At 40.7% G+C, this 16110-nt stretch overlaps 1 pseudogene across 1 annotated transcript; it reads left to right on the forward strand.

The window, feature by feature from the left end:
* Window positions 1-13875: 13875 nt before the first annotated feature.
* LOC116528583 lies at window positions 13876-14840 on the forward strand (annotated as a pseudogene). The gene has a single exon (XR_004259101.1). The product of XR_004259101.1 is annotated as a myosin regulatory light polypeptide 9 pseudogene (transcript).
* Window positions 14841-16110: the final 1270 nt, after the last annotated feature.

The following is a 16110-nucleotide window of genomic DNA, read 5'->3' on the forward strand; positions in this document are numbered from 1 at the left end:
GAAGGTTTTTCTTTGTTTTGTTTGCCTTCCAGGCAATTGTTTCTGTTTTATGTGGTAGAGATTTTAAAAATACGTCTTGGATTTTCATTCTGGCACATGTTTCCTCTGAAGCATTTTGTTCAAAATCAAAGTGCTGTTTTGGCAATGGAAGACGCTGAAGAAATTCTTTGAGGTACAAACTGACTTTGGCTCCATTTATGATTATCTCTAACATTGTACTTTTAGTAAAAAGTTTCATAATACTTTTTTAAAAAAAGCTTATGCACAAAAAAATCCAAAATTTGCCGGGCGCGGTGGCTCAAGCCTGTAATCCCAGCACTCTGGGAGGCCGAGGCGGGTGGATCACAAGGTCAAGAGATCGAGACCATCCTGGTCAACATGGTGAAACCCCGTCTCTACTAAAACTACAAAAAATTAGCTGGGCATGGTGGTGCGTGCCTGTAATCCCAGCTACTCAGGAGGCTGAGGCAGGAGAATTGCCTGAACCCGGGAGGCGGAGGTTGCGGTGAGCCGAGATCGCGCCGTTGCACTCCAGCCTGGGTAACAAGAGCGAAACTCTGTCTCAAAAAAGAAAAAAAAAAAAAAAAAAAAAAATCCAAAATTTAAAAATTTTAAAAAGGAAATAAAAAATAAAGCTTATGCACAAAAATGCTTCAGAAAAATTTGTAACTAATAGTATTGTAGGTAGTATACTGCTTTTCCATGAATGTCAAGGATTAATCATAAAACTAGGAAGAGGTACTTTTCAAGCAGAAGAAAACATAGGGACATTTTATTTTGTAATTTTAAAATGCCATGATGGACCAGGCGTGGTGGCTGACACCTGTAATTCCAGCACTTTGGGAGGCCAAGGCAGGTGGATCACGAGGTCAGGAGTTTGAGACTAGCTTGACCAACATGGTGAAACCCCGTCTCTACTAAAAATACAAAAATTAGGCCGGGCGCGGTGGCTCAAGCCTGTAATCCCAGCACTTTGGGAGACCGAGGTGGGTGGATCACGAGGTCAAGAGATCGAGACCATCCTGGCCAACATGGTGAAACCCCGTCTCTACTAAAAATACAAAACATTAGCTGGGCATGGTGGTGCGTGCCTGTAATCCCAGCTACTCAGGAGGCTGAGGCAGGAGAATTGCCTGAACCCAGGAGGCGGAGGTTGCGGTGAGCCGAGATCGCGCCATTGCACTCCAGCCTGGGTAACATGAGTGAAACTCCGTCTCAAAAAAAAAAAAAAAAAAAAAATACAAAAATTAGCTGGGCATGGTAGCACGTGCCTGTAATCCCAGCTCCAGCTACTCAGGAGGCTAAGGCAGGGGAATCGCTTGAATCGGAGGCGGAGATTGCCTTGAGCAGAGACCATGCCACTGCACTCCAACCTGGGCGACACAGCAAGACTCTGTCTCAAAAAAAAAAAAAAGAAAAAGTCATGATGTGTGAAATGCAAAAACCAGGTCTGCCAGAAACTAATTATATGACCTAATATAAAACAATGCTACTTCAAGATTGACACAATTATTTTTATTTTGTAGCTTTCTTTACAAGTAATGTTTATTTTATATATATAATGTATATTTCAAAGACAACATAAAAAATGAATTTAGTGAAATGAGAATTTAAAAGCAAATTTTCTCTCACCCTCTCTGTTATTCCCTTAAAGGCAAATTTTTACAAAGCCTTCAATAAAGATGAGTAATACTAGTTTCTGAAAATATATAATCAAAAAAATTTTAAAAGGCTCCTCAAGTGAAGCAGTGGGAGTGGAGAAAGATATAATCACACAATTTTATATGACAAAAATTTTGTATTGGTAAAACAATTTTATTCTTGTTAACAAGGAATTGTTTATGCTAGATTTAAAACCTAACTCGGTAAGCTGAGGTGGGAGGATCACTTTAACCCAGGAGGTGGAGGTTGCAGTGAGCTATGATCATGCCACCACGTTCCAGTCTGGGTGACAAAGCAAGCCTGCATCTGAAAGAAACAAAGGAACAAACTTTTACACTTGAATTTTGATTGTGGTTACATAAGTTATACATAGCACAATAAAAATTTTAACATGCTGATTGTAAAGGACTTTTAGAAAGCTCTTAATTGTTAAGCTCACTAGATCACTTTATAAAGAAACAGCTCTTCCTTGTGAGACACACAGGAGAGAAATTTCAAAGAAAAATAAACTTTTTACAAAATAAAAATGTTTAAGGAAATAAACGTGTTTATTTGTTTGTTTGTTTATTTATTTATTTAGAGATAGGGTCTTGCTTTCTCACCCAAGCTGGGGTACAATGGCATGATCACTGCTCATTGCCGCCTCCACCTCCTGGGCTTAATCCATCCTCCCACCTTAGCCTCCTGAGTAACTGAGAATACAGGCATGTACCACCACGTTTGGCTAATTTTTCTATTTTTATAGAGATGGGGGTATCACTGTGTTGCCTAGACTGTTCTTGAACTCCTGGGCTGAAGCAATCCTCCCATCTCAGCCACCAAAAGTGCTGGTATTATAGGTGTGAGCCACTGTGCCAGGCTAGAAATGTAATTCTTAAGTTTCAACTAGCTGGCTTTTCTAAATTTGCCCTTCCCTTGCCTCCTTTCTCTCCCAAATACGGGATTCTATATCTGCTAGCAGCAATCTATAAGCAGAATAAAATGTACTTTGATAACTATTGTACTGACTGTTCATGCTAAAAACCTTTAGTAATTGTGAAAGCTCTATTACCTATAAATATGAAAACCAGATTATTTCATTGCTCCAGAGCCCCTATGAGACTGTTTCATTTTTCCTTTCATCATTTTTAGTTTTGTTGCATTTTCCATGGATGTCTAGTAAGCTCATTCTCTGGTACAGCAACAGGATCTGATAATATTTTTGTTTTTTTAAGGGTTTTTTATTTCCTGTTTTCTAAAAATCAAGTGAATTTTAAATATTTTCTTTTTTATGATGACATTTTCTTAGCAGATATAAAATGGATTCTCTTTTTTTTAAAAAAAATTCCCACAATAGAATTAAATTATTAGCCCCTCAATATTTACATGAAAAGTGACAAAATCCTTACTGGATGAGGATTTAAAAAAAAATTCCTGGCCAGGAGGTGGCTCACGCCTGTAATCCCAGCACTTTGGGAGGCCAAGTTGGGTGGATCACCTGAGGTCAGGAGTTTAAGACCAGTCTGACCTACATAGCAAAACCCCGTCTCTACAAAAAAAATATATAAAATTAAAAGACAAAAATAAAAATAATTAAAAAAATAATAAAAAATTAGGTGAGCATTGGTGGTAAGCGCTTATAATCCCAGCTACTTGGGAGGCTGAGGCAGGAGAATTGCTTGAACCCAGGAGGCAGAGCTGAGATTGCACCATTGCACTCCAGCCTGGGCAACAAGAGTGAAACTCCGTCTCAAAAAAAAAAAAAAATTCCTGAGCTGGGGTTTATCCTTTGTCCTAAATTAGGAGGCCTCTTAACTGAAATCTATTGTAGTATCTATCAGTGAAATCTATCACTATATTAGTCTGTTCTCATGCCGCTATAAAGAACTGCCCAAGGCTGAGTAATTTATAAAGAGGTTTAATTGACTCACAGTTCTGCATGTCTGGGGAGGCCTCAGGATACAGTCATGGCAGAAGGTACCTCTTCACCGAGTTGCAAGATGGAGTGAGGGTGAGTGGTGAGCTAAGAGGGAAGCCCCTTATAACACCATCAGATCCCATGAGAACTTACTCATGATCATGAGAAGAGCATGGGGGAACTGCCCCCATGATTCAAGTATCTCCACATAGTCTTGCCCTTGACATGTGGGGATTATTACAATTCAAGATGAGATTTGGGTGGGGACACAAAGGCAAAGTGTATCAATCACAGTCTGTAACTATGTGTTATTTACTTTTAAAATTTTCTATCTTGGCTGGGCGTAGTGGCTCATACCTGTAATCCAAGCACTTTGGAGGCCAAGGCAGGCAGATCATCTGAGGTTGGGAGTTCAAGACCAGCCTGACCAACATGGTGAAACTCTGTCTTTAAAACAAAACAAAACAAAAAAATAAAATTTTCTATCTTTATCCCTATGATGTAAGCTTCATGAGGAAAAAGACCTTGTACATCTTTTTACTTCTGGATCCCTGGGACACAATAGGCATTCAATTAATATATGTCGAATGAATTACATGATTATTCAATCCTTAGGCTTCAATATGCACATTTTTCTGGAGAAAAAGTTTGTTTGACAAACAAATAGCAGTTCGTCTGGAACATCCAAGGTACCTGCAAGGGAGTAAGACGTAAAGTTGAAAAGCTTGTTGAAATATCCAGTCAACAATGGGTTTGGTGAAGTGTTTTCTTCCTTTGCCAGTAGAAGGGCTGCACTATTACTTAGCTCAGGGGTGAATTACACCTAAATTGAAGGTAATCAAAAGTATTTTTTGATATATACTTAATTATTAAGTGTTTTGATTTTTGTTTTTTAAAATCTATGATAACGGAACAATTACATGTTTACTTATTAAGAGGAGAAATAAGGCAACTTTTATATATGTGTATTTTTATAAGACAGGGTTTCACCATGTTGGCCAGGCTGGTCTTGAATTCCTGACGTCAGGTGATCCACCCGCCTCGGCCTCCCAAAGTGCTGAGATTACAGGCGTGAACCACCACACCCGGCCGGCAACTTTTATATTAATCCTAGATTTTATATGAAAAATCCCAAAACTGTGAATTTGGGTGACATGGTATCATGACTGCTACAATTGCCATTCTTTAGAAGAGGACGCCCCAGGAAGTTAGGAGAACTTTGGATGTGAATCTATACTCCCCTCACCTTCCAAGCCCTCACAAAAAGGTCCTATAACAAATTAATGACATACCTGGAAACTCATGCACAGACCATGAGGATTGACATCATGAGGCTGAGTCTGCAGACCTAGCTACTTTTATACAGACCAGGATTTACAATGCGTTCTACAGGTAAGGCAAGCTTCCCAGATTTGCAGGTATGCTCTGGGAATAAAGTTGGTGTTTGTAGGAAAATAGCCTGTTGTGTGGTAAGAGTGATACCATCTTGAAGCAAAACCTCCATAATGACTAATGTTTGTGCATACCAGAGTGTTCTGCAGCAAGTTCTCTAAACAATGCCTGTAACAACTCTCACTAAGATGCTTATCTGACCTCCCCAGTGGTCACAGGTTGCTGCAAGAAAGTAACCAGGTGCACATGTCTTTATCCTGAAGGCTTTTTTTTTTTTTTAAGTTGGGGTTTCGCCGGGCGCGGTGGCTCAAGCCTGTAATCCCAGCACTTTGGGAGGCCGAGGCGGGTGGATCACGAGGTCAAGAGATCGAGACCATCCTGGTCAATATGGTGAAACCCCGTCTCTACTAAAAATACAAAAAAAATTGGCTGGGCATGGTGGCGCGTGCCTGTAATCCCAGCTACCCAGGAGGCTGAGGCAGGAGAATTGCCTGAACCCAGGAGACGGAGGTTGCGGTGAGCCGAGATCGCGCCATTGCACTCCAGTCTGGGTAACAAGAGCGAAAACTCCGTCTCAAAAAAAAAAAAAAAAAAAAAGTTAAGTTGGGGTTTCGGACTTTCACTCTTGTTGCCGAGGTTGGAGTGCAATGGCAGATCTCGGCTCACCGCAACCTCTGCCTCCTTGGTTCGAGCGATTCTCCTGCCTCAGCCTCTCCAGTAACTGGGATAATAGGCATGCACCTGTTGTATTTGACCGGCGCGTAGAAAGTTACCACAAGACAAACGTATGCCAGATTGCAGGGTCATTTATTATGCCGGCGACCACAGAGGACTCACGTCTCTCCAACCTGTGGTGCCAAAAGGAGGGTGCCATGATTTTTTATACCCGAAAAACCACCTTGGGAGTGGGGGTGAGGGGCGGGGATGGGGATGATAAGGTTTCGGACATTTCAAGGGCTAGGGGATTCTGTGATTCACCTCCTGGGTGGAGACAAGGGCGGGGGTCTCCGGACATTCCAAGGGCTAGGGGATTCTGTGATTCACCTCCTGGGTGGAGACAAGGGCGGGGGTCTCCGGACATTCCAAGGTCTAGGGGACTTTTGTCATTCTGTTTGTTACCTCAGTGGTTTACAGAAGTCAGGATATACATTTTTTTACACATCGTCTGGGTGGTGATAGAAGTCACAGATTTTAGCAGTTACTGATAAGAAAAGGTAAGCAGCTTTACATAGTTTTGAGGAACAAACTGGCAGTTCTATTTACAGAGGCCAAGGACAGTAGTTATTGTAAGGAGAATGGGGAAGCCATTTCAACTTATCTAAAAACAGTTTTGCATTTTATAAAATAGTTTTGCTCCGGTTCTGGCTTTAGGCCAGCACAATATCACACACCATCATGCCTGGCTAATTTTTTTGTATTTTAGTAGAGACAAGGTTTCTCCATGTTGTTCAGGCTGGTCTTGAGCTCCCGACCTCAGGTGATCTGCCCTTCTCAGCCTCCTGAAGTGTTGGGATTACAGGCACGAGCCACCGCGCCCAGCGCTTTTTATTTTTTTATTTTATTGATTGATTGAGACAGAGTCTCACCCTGTTGCCCAGGCTGGAGTGCTGTGGTGCGATCTCGGCTCACTGCAACCTCCACCTCCTGGCTTCAAGCAATTCTCCTGCTTCAGTCTCTTGAGTAGCTGGGATTACAGGCCAGCACCACTGTGCCGGGCTAGTTTTTTGTATCTTTAGTAGAGGTGGATCATGACCTCGTGATCTGCCCGCCTCAGCCTTCCAAAATGCTGGGATTACAGGTGTGAGCCACTGCGCCTGGCTTTTTTTTTTTTTTTTTTTGAGACAGGGTCTTGCTCTGTTGCCCAGGCTGGAGTACAGTGGTGTGATCTCAGCTCAGTGCAACCACTGCCTCCTAGGTTCAAGCAATTCTCATGCCTCAACTTACCGAATAGCTGGGATTACAGGTGTGTGCCACCACGCCCAGCTAATTTTTGTATTTTTAGTAGAGACAGGGTTTTACCATGTTGTCCAGGTCTTGAACTGTTGACCTCCAGTGATCTGCCTGCCGTGGCATCCCAAAGTGCTGGGATTACAGGCCTGAGCCACCGCGCCCAGCCCACGGCCTGCTTTCTAAAGGATAATTTCTGGAGGGCGGGTGTAAGAACCCACCCATAGTCACCTGATACATTGCGTATGTTTTCAAGTCCCTGTGAAATATTTTCTTTCTGAGAAACTGGATTTGTCAGCCTTATTCTTTGGCCTTTGGGATAGGCTTGAATATACCTGCTGCTCACTGTGGAACCGTATTCTTGAACTTATTTCTTATCCCACCGTACTTAAGAGACCATAACATTCCCTCTGCATTGAGATAAGATCTGACCACACATCTGGTTAATCTCAACTGCTGCTGAAGATTGTGGAATGGGTGTAGGAATGTTTGCTAACAGAATCACAGAGATACCCCGAATATGTTCTTCTGCCTCCATGAGGTAATCCACAATATACACATAACTACCTATATTTTTCCTGATTTAGTATTCCAGAAAGGCCCATTCATGGTTTCCTCATTAGTTTGTCTATTACCTATAAAAAAGAACCTGATGATCACAAAGAATATGATGACCACACAATGACCATAATTGGTCCACAAACATGTCACTAGCCATTGCAGATCTGTAAAGATAGCCATTCCTTATCTATCAACCTGAGAAACTCCATTTCAAAGAAACTGTTGATGACTCTTCCATGAGAAAGTTCCATAAGCAGAGAGGAAAGATTACAGATTCTGCCTTTGGGGAGCTTCAAGCTTTTCCAAGTCATGATATGTTGTACCATATTCTTGCCCTTGCAAGTCTGTTATAAAACAGACTTCAGATTTGTGCTTGCAAACAGTGGCATTTTCCAAATCCTAACATACCACTTTATAGACTTCTTGTGAAAATGTTTGCATTGAATTCTATTCTTTGTGAAGATGCTGGTGCCAAACCTGTAGTGACTTTCATGTTCCCATTCTGTGTCTTTTCTTTTTTTCCCCGCAAAAATACAGCGAGGCTGGGTGGGTAGCTCATTCCTGCAATCCCAGCACTTTGGGAGGCTAAGGAGGATGGATCACTTGAATCCAGGAATTCAAGGTCAGCCTGGGTGACACAGTGAAATTCCATCTCTACTAAAAATACAAAAATTAGCCAGACATGGTGGCACATACCTGTAGTCCCAGCTACTTAGGATACTGAGGCACTAGAATCACTTGAGCCCAGGAGACAGAGTTGCAGTGAGTCCAGATCACGCCACTGCATTCTAGCCCAGGTGACAGAAGTGAAAACCTGTCTCAAAAAAAGGTGTCTAACTGAAGTCGGAGGACCAGGATTTTTGTTTTGACTTTGTTTTGTCTTGGATTATAATTGTCAATTCCTTCGGCCAGGTACTAGCACCAGAATGATAAATGGTTTCCTCACAGATAAAATGAAGAGGTAAGACTTGACGTTCTCTAAGAGCCCTTTCACTATTAAAATTTATAAACTCTATTAGATCAAGTGTGCCAAAAGAAATAGAGTATTTGTGTTTCTATTAGGATTCTGGAATTTAACAAAAAGAATTGTAATGTGCTTTCACTGAGGGAATAGAGTGGGGAGAGCATGTCTTGTCACTGAAGCAACCTTCCCCTCTTTTCCTGTCTATAAAAAGTTTGTATATACAGCCCCCCACAAGGGACAAGTTTCTCCAAAGAAACAATAAGGTAATAGCTTTAGAAGAGTCATAACTTTTGTTTAAATCACAAGGTTTAAAGTAACTAATAGGTCACTTTACCTAAGTGACCTAATCCAGCCTACTACCTAAATAGTTCTGAGCTGAAGTGGCCCTAAACAGATAGTTATTTGTTTAAAAAAAAAGGGAGGTGGGAGATAGAGGAACAGATTAGACAGCAAAGACCTGAGTAATTCTAGAATTCATTCAACAAATCTTGCCAGCTACAAAGATGGATATGTGAAGAAAAAAGAGAAGAAAATCTCTTCTTTAGAAATCTCATTCAGAACTAAAAAAAGAATGCTGGAAAAAGAATGTAAAACTACCTCATAAAGCTCATATGAACTTTACAGAATTATATATTTTGGAAAATGAGATGCTCATAACAAATTCAATTTTTCAATCGCAAACCACATTATTTATAAAGGTTTTTTTTTTTTTTTTTTTTTCCAAATAAGCAGAACATTGGGAGGCTGAGGTGGGAGGATCACCTGAGGTCAGGAGTTCCAGATCAGCCTGAACAACTCGGTGAAATGCTGACTCTACTAAAAATACGAAAATTAGCCAGGTGTGGTGGCACGTGCCTGTAATCCCAGCTACTCGGGAGACTGAGGCAGGAGAATTGCTTGAACCCAGGAGACAGAGGTTGCAGTGAGCTAAGATCACACCACTGCACTCCAGCCTGGACGACAGAGCAGAACGCCGTCTGAAAACAAACAAACAAACAAAAGAACAAAGAATCAGTACCTTTATTAGAACATTTCTAGAATGTAACAGTGCCTATTGCAGAAAGTCTTCTTTTTTTTTTTCATTTTGTAAGAAATTCTGCTAGAAAACATGAGGTGAATATGAGGTTATTCTTGAATGTCAGCTGTTTTCTTATATAGTGAAATTATTTCATGGAAATGAGAAGTTACTTGCCACGAAAAATTACACAAGATATCTATAGATACATTGCTGGGTTTTTTGTTTTATTCAAATGTCAAGAACAGCAAAAATCCTCTTTTTAGTATAGCCATTATGGAAAACAGTGTGGAGTTGTTTAAAAACTAAGAATAGAACTACCATATGATCCAGTAATCTCACTACTGAATATATATGCTAAGGATTTGAAATCAGTATATCAAAGAAATATCTGCACTCCCAAGTTTATTGCAGCATTGCATACATTAGCCTAGGTGTCCATTAGTGGATGAGCAGAAAGAAAATTTCAGACAAGAGGAATAAGTCCAAGAGATCGATTTTAACTCATGATGACTATAGTTAATAGCAATATATTATAATTGCTATTAATTATAATAATAATTGTATTCTCCTCTCAGAAGTAGCTGCTGTTGCCAGTTTGGAGTATATATTCTTTGTGTGTGTGTGTGTGTGTGTGTGTGTGTGTGTGTGCGCGCGCATGTATGTATGTATGTATTTACATATGTTGAAATATATAATTGTGTTTAATAAAGTTTCTTTTTAAAATAAAAATATATTGTACTTATTCTGCATGACCCCTCCCCACACTCCCACACGCCCTCTTTGTTTAAATTAATGATGTCTCTTGGAGTTGATACAGGATTTCTCTCCTGGAGTTATCTTTATCCTGAAACATCAACTTTTCCCAATCTACGAAATCACTCCTAACAGCACACAGACAAGCTCTACTCCATGTCTCTGTTCTCTACTTCCTCTTCTTTTTTTTTTGAGATGAAGTCTTGCTCTTGTCGCCCAGGCTGGAGTGCAGTGGCAAAATCTTGGCTCATTGAAACCTCCACCTCCTGGGTTCACTTCTCGTGCCTCAGCCTCCCTGGTAGCTAGGACTACAGGCGTCCACCACCAGGCCCAGCCAATTTTTGCATTTTCAGTTGGCCAGGCTGGTCACCTGGGCAGATCACCTCCTGACCATAGGTGACCTGCCTGCCTTGGCCTCCCAAAGTGCTGGGATTACAGCCATAAACAACTTGCCAGGCCTGGAGATAGTTTAGAGCGTTCACAATATGTGTTTCATCCCACGAACAAACACCAATCAACAGCGTTTTCCTGCCAGGTTATGCTGTGAAGCCCTAGAATTGCCACCACCAATTAAAGATGTCTGCCTAGGGAAAGAGAGAGAGGAGATAGAAGACAATGGAGCCAATGAAAAGGACCCTAAAATCCACACTGGTAGGGAGAAGAGAGTTTCCAGAATAAAGTGATCAATAAATAATATCAAACACTAGTAGAGAGATTCAGGCTGAAGGCAGACATCTTACATGAGTTTCTTGTTTACCTTTAAGAGAATAATTTCAGTGGTGTATGTGGTAGTGGCAGTAGTCAGATTGTAATGAATAAAGAGGAAAAAGGAATTAGGGAATGAGATGGTAAGTATGTATCTGAGGTTAAGATTTATGAAATAGGTAGATAGTACATGCTAGAGCTAATTTTATACTATACACTATTACACTATATTATATTTTATTATACTATATATTTTTAATCCTTATGAAATCTAAGATTGGACTATCTGAATCAGGAAGAATGTAAAACCTAAAGTAAACAATATCTGCCAGATGACTGTAGCACTTGATGTTAAGTAATAGATTTTAGTACCATTAATCTACTTTTTCTTCTTTTCCCTTTTTTTTTTTTTTTTTTAATTTGTTGAGATAGGATGTCACTCTTTGCCCAGACTGGAGTGCGGTGGTGCAGTCTCAGCTCACTGCACCCTCCACTTCAAGCCATCCTCCCACCTCAGCCTCCCAAGTAGCTGGGATTACAGGCACATGCCACCACGCCCAGCTAATTTTTGTATTTTTAGTGGAGACAGGGTTTCACCATGTTGCCCAGGCTGCTCTTGAACTCCTGGGCTGAAGCAACCTGCCTGCCTTAGCCTCCCAGAATGCTGGGATTACAGGCCTGAGCCACCACACCCAGCCATTAATCTACTTTATCTCACATTTGTCAAACAACAAAGAGAAGATATTAGGGAATCTTGGCAAGGGAATTAGCTGAACGACCTGGAGCAGTGATTCTTTTTTCTCTTTGTTTCTTTTTCTTTTCTTTTCTTTTTTTTTTTTTTTTGGAGCAGTGATTCTTTATTTTATTGTTTTAAAGACGGGGTTTCACCATGTTGGTCAGGCTGGTCTTGAACTCCTGACCTCAGGTGATCCGCCCACCTTCGCCTCCAAAGTGCTTGGATTACAGGCATGAGCCACCGCGCCCGTCCTGGAGCAGTGATTCTTAATATGCATCATCAGCATCACCAGGGAACTTGTTAGAAATGCAGACTCCTGGGCCCCATCTCAGGCTTACTGAATCAAAAACTTAGGGGCCAAAGACCAAGCACCTTGTTTAATGACCAAGCCCGCTAGGTCATTCAGATGCACACTCAAGTTATTCTCTTGAGTTTCTCATTAAATAAACCACATAGTTATTAAGTTACTAATCCACTTGGTTGGGCTGACCTAGATTCTCTAATGCCCAACCCTTTCAAGTGGTTGGGGTGGACTAACAGTCTTTTAGGGGTATTGAGGACCAGACTGGCCAGCTATGATCTATTAAAAACCATTCGAACTGGAAAAAATACCGTTTTTCACACTGGGGACCTAAAAATTCCCTTTGAAATCCGCAATCCCAAGTAAGAGGACCTCCTCTCTCTCTCTAACTCTCTACGACTTGAACTCAGAAGTCTCAAGGATGCAGAGCCAAAGCCTAACGTGTCGAAACTGCACACAATAATTTATGACATATTTGTGAGGAACATAGTTTTGTTAAGCTTTGGCTCACTGCCTATTTGCAGCACCTGCCCTACAAAAAAATGAATAAAATCTTCTCTTTTTTAAATAATGATTTCTTTGTTCATCTATTACATTGGTCCATTACATATTATACTGCATTTCAAAGTAATCAGATCCCTTAAAAATATCCCTTCCCCTAGAAAGCATGCTACTCTTGCTGAGTTCTCCCTTTCAGCTGAACCTGTACTCACTACCCAAGGCCCTCCCTTGTGTTCTCTGCTGACTGTGATGTGGCCCTGGTAACTTCCATCAGCCAGTCCATGCTATGGGCATGAAGGTGGAAGTGGCAGCTTTGCATTCACCAACATTGCATGGCAAGGGAAGGTCTAAGGTAGAACCTCACCATTTAGATCAATAATTGTGTGATTTTGTGTTGGTATAACTGGCCAAGGTCATTGATTTTTCATTTTTTTAAGATAAAAATTGAAAATGCCCTTTAGTAATCAACATTTTATTTTTAATGAAAATTCCAGGACACTACACAGGAACTGAAAAATAAAAATTGTAGTAGTGATTTAATAAACATCTGCACCATCACTTTCAAAGCATGTTTTACACCCTTAAGAGTGACATCTTTGTTCCTCCTCCTAAATTTACTTTGCCTTGTAACTGTATGACTCTCTAAATGACCCATGGTTAAGAATTATCATATAACTTTGAAATAGTTGATGGTGGGCCGGACGTGGTGGCTCACGCCTGTAATCCAAGCACTTTGGAGGCCAAGGCGGGCGGATCACCTGAGGTCGGGAGTTCAAGGCCAACATGGTGAAACCCCATCTTTAAAAAAAAAAAAGAAAAGAAATGGTTGATGGTGTTTATGACTCAGTTTTAAATTCATGTCTTTAGCATATTTATAATTCATTTTTAATTTTCTACATCCAAATTTTAATTAATGCTGAAAATCACACATCACTAATGGTAATTAATAATTGTACAATAGCACAAACTACCACATTTCCAATAATCTTCTAAATGTTTATCAACATTTAAATTGATAGTGTTTTATTGAGGCACTGCCAATATAAAACAATAATTTTCCTTTCTCAAAAATAATCGTTATAAATCATTTGGAGAGAGGAGGCACTTTGGGAGACCAAGGGGAGTGGATCCCTTGAGGTCAGGAGTTCGAGATCAGCCTGGCCAACATGGTGAAACCTTGTCACTACTAAAAATACAAAAATTAGCCGGATGTGGTGGCATTCGTGTAATCCCAGCTACTTGGGAAGCTGAGGCAGGAGAACTGGTTGAACCCAGGAGGTGGAGGTTGCAGTGAGGCGAGATCGCACCACTGCACTCCAGCCTGGCAACAGAGCAAGACTCCATTTAAAAAAAAAAAAAAAAAAAAAAAAAAAAAAAAAAAAAAGGAGTCTGTTTTCACATTGATGAATAAAATAAAAAATAAAAAAAGGAGCAGCTTGCTAAGTGGAGGCCGGAAGCGGTGGTGTTTAGCTGCTCTCTGGGTAGCAGGGTGGTGGTAGCTGCAGTGAAGGGCTTGCTGAGGTGCTCGGATTCTTGTAACTGTGCCGGGATTTAACCACCACCATGTCAAGCAAAAGAGCAAAGACCAAGACCACCGAGAAGTGCCCTCAGCGCGCAACATCCAATGTGTTTGCTATGTTTGACCAATCACAGATTCAGGAGTTCAAAGAGGCCTTCAACATGATTGATCAGAACAGAGATGGTTTCATCGACAAGGAAGATTTGCATGATATGCTTGCTTCGTTGGGGAAGAATCCAACTGATGAGTATCTGGATGCCATGATGAATGAGGCTCCAAGCTCCATCAATTTCACCATGTTCCTCACCATGTTTGGTGAGAAGTTAAATGGCACAGATCCTGAAGATGTCATCAGAAATGCTTTTGCTTGCTTTGATGAAGAAGCAACTGGCACCATTCAGGAAGATGACCTGAGAGAGCTGCTGACAACCATGGGGGATCGGTTTACAGATGAGGAAGTGGATGAGCTGTACAGAGAAGCACCTATTGACAAAAAGGGGAACTTCAATTACATCGAGTTCACACGCATCCTGAAACATGGAGCAAAAGACAAAGATGACTCAAAGAAATTCAGATTCCAGCCAAACGCTCCTTGTTGCCACTTTGGGTGTTTCTGAGATTTTCTCTTGCATGCCCTTAGCTTTACAGCTTTTGCATTTCCCGTTGTATTTATTCTCAGCCATTCTGGGCACATGTATCTTTATATTCAGACTGGAAATGGGACTTTCTATTAATATCATTTTCAGAATAGAAAATAGGGTAATTTAACCTACCAGCCCCTCCTTCCAATAACTGCAGTCTACACAGAGTCAATATATTTTTTCAGAGAAAGTTATTCTCTCATTTTTTTCTGAACCATAATTAAACTTTATGATAAAATAAAATAAAATAAAATAAAATAAACAAATTAAAAAAGGAAAAGAGAGGAAAATGTTTTCACAAGTTTGTATAAAACTCCATTTAGTGGTTTCAATAATTTGCCGGGCATGGTGGCTCATGCCTGTAATCCCAGCACTTTGTGAGGCCAAGGTGGGTGGATTACCTGAGGTTGGGAGTTTAAGACTAGCCTAACAAACATGGAGAAACCCCGTCGTGGTGGCACATGCCTGTAATACCAGCTACTTGACAGGCTGAGGCAGGAGAATCGCTTGAACCTGGGAGGCAGAGGTTGCAGTGAGCTGAGATCACGACACTGCACTCCAGCTTGGGCAAGAAGAGTGAAACTCCATCTCAAAAAAAAGTGTATTTAATAAACTCAATTTCTTCTAACATTCACTGAACAAACTGAAAGTTCTGACTTCCCTCTAAATTTATTCTATTTCCAAATCAGCCCTTTACCTTCTGTTGTGCAAGCCTTCCTTAAAGCCCCAAACTCAAAATATTTTACTTTAAAGATACTTCTGTTGCAGAATAAAACCCCACTAATTTGTGCCATAATGATTATAAAAGTGAACAGCTGGAAAGAAATGCACAACTCTCATGCTATTGGAGCTTAAGATTCCCGTGAAGAATCTCATCTGCTCAAGAACTGAGCAGAGGTGAAGAATGTTTTTTCAGGTCTAATACAAATCAATAGCAAGAGGATGAAGACTTTCCAATTGTTAATTATTAATTACCAGTTCAAACTATAACAGTCCAAAATGTATTGCATATTACCAGCTTGGAAATTACCCTTTGTTGCAGACTTCCACAGTTCTTCTTGCTCAAAATAGGGCATGACTAATGCTTTATAGGTAATCTCCAATATTACCTCCCAATTCATCATTAGGAATATTGATGGACCTTAACCTACGTAACTTGCCTTTTTCAAAGCTCTCAATATATAAATGTTTCACAAAGAAGTGAAATACAAATTCTGTTGATAGAGGTTGGCACTTTTTTAAAAAGATTGTCCTATTTCTTTTTTTTTTTTTTTTTTTTTTTGAGACGGAGTTTCGCTCTTGTTACCCAGGCTGGAGTGCAATGGCGCGATCTCGGCTCACCGCAACCTCCGCCTCCTGGGTTCAGGCAATTCTCCTGCCTCAGCCTCCTGAGTAGCTGGGATTACAGGCACGCGCCACCATGCCCAGCTAATTTTTTTTGTATTTTTAGTAGAGACAGGGTTTCACCATATTGACCAGGATGGTCTCGATCTCTTGACCTCGTGATCCACCT

Source organism: Sapajus apella, unplaced genomic scaffold (genome assembly GCF_009761245.1).
Source record: "Sapajus apella isolate SASKATOON/1434 unplaced genomic scaffold, GSC_monkey_1.0 scaffold59, whole genome shotgun sequence".
Lineage (NCBI taxonomy): Eukaryota > Metazoa > Chordata > Mammalia > Primates > Cebidae > Sapajus > Sapajus apella.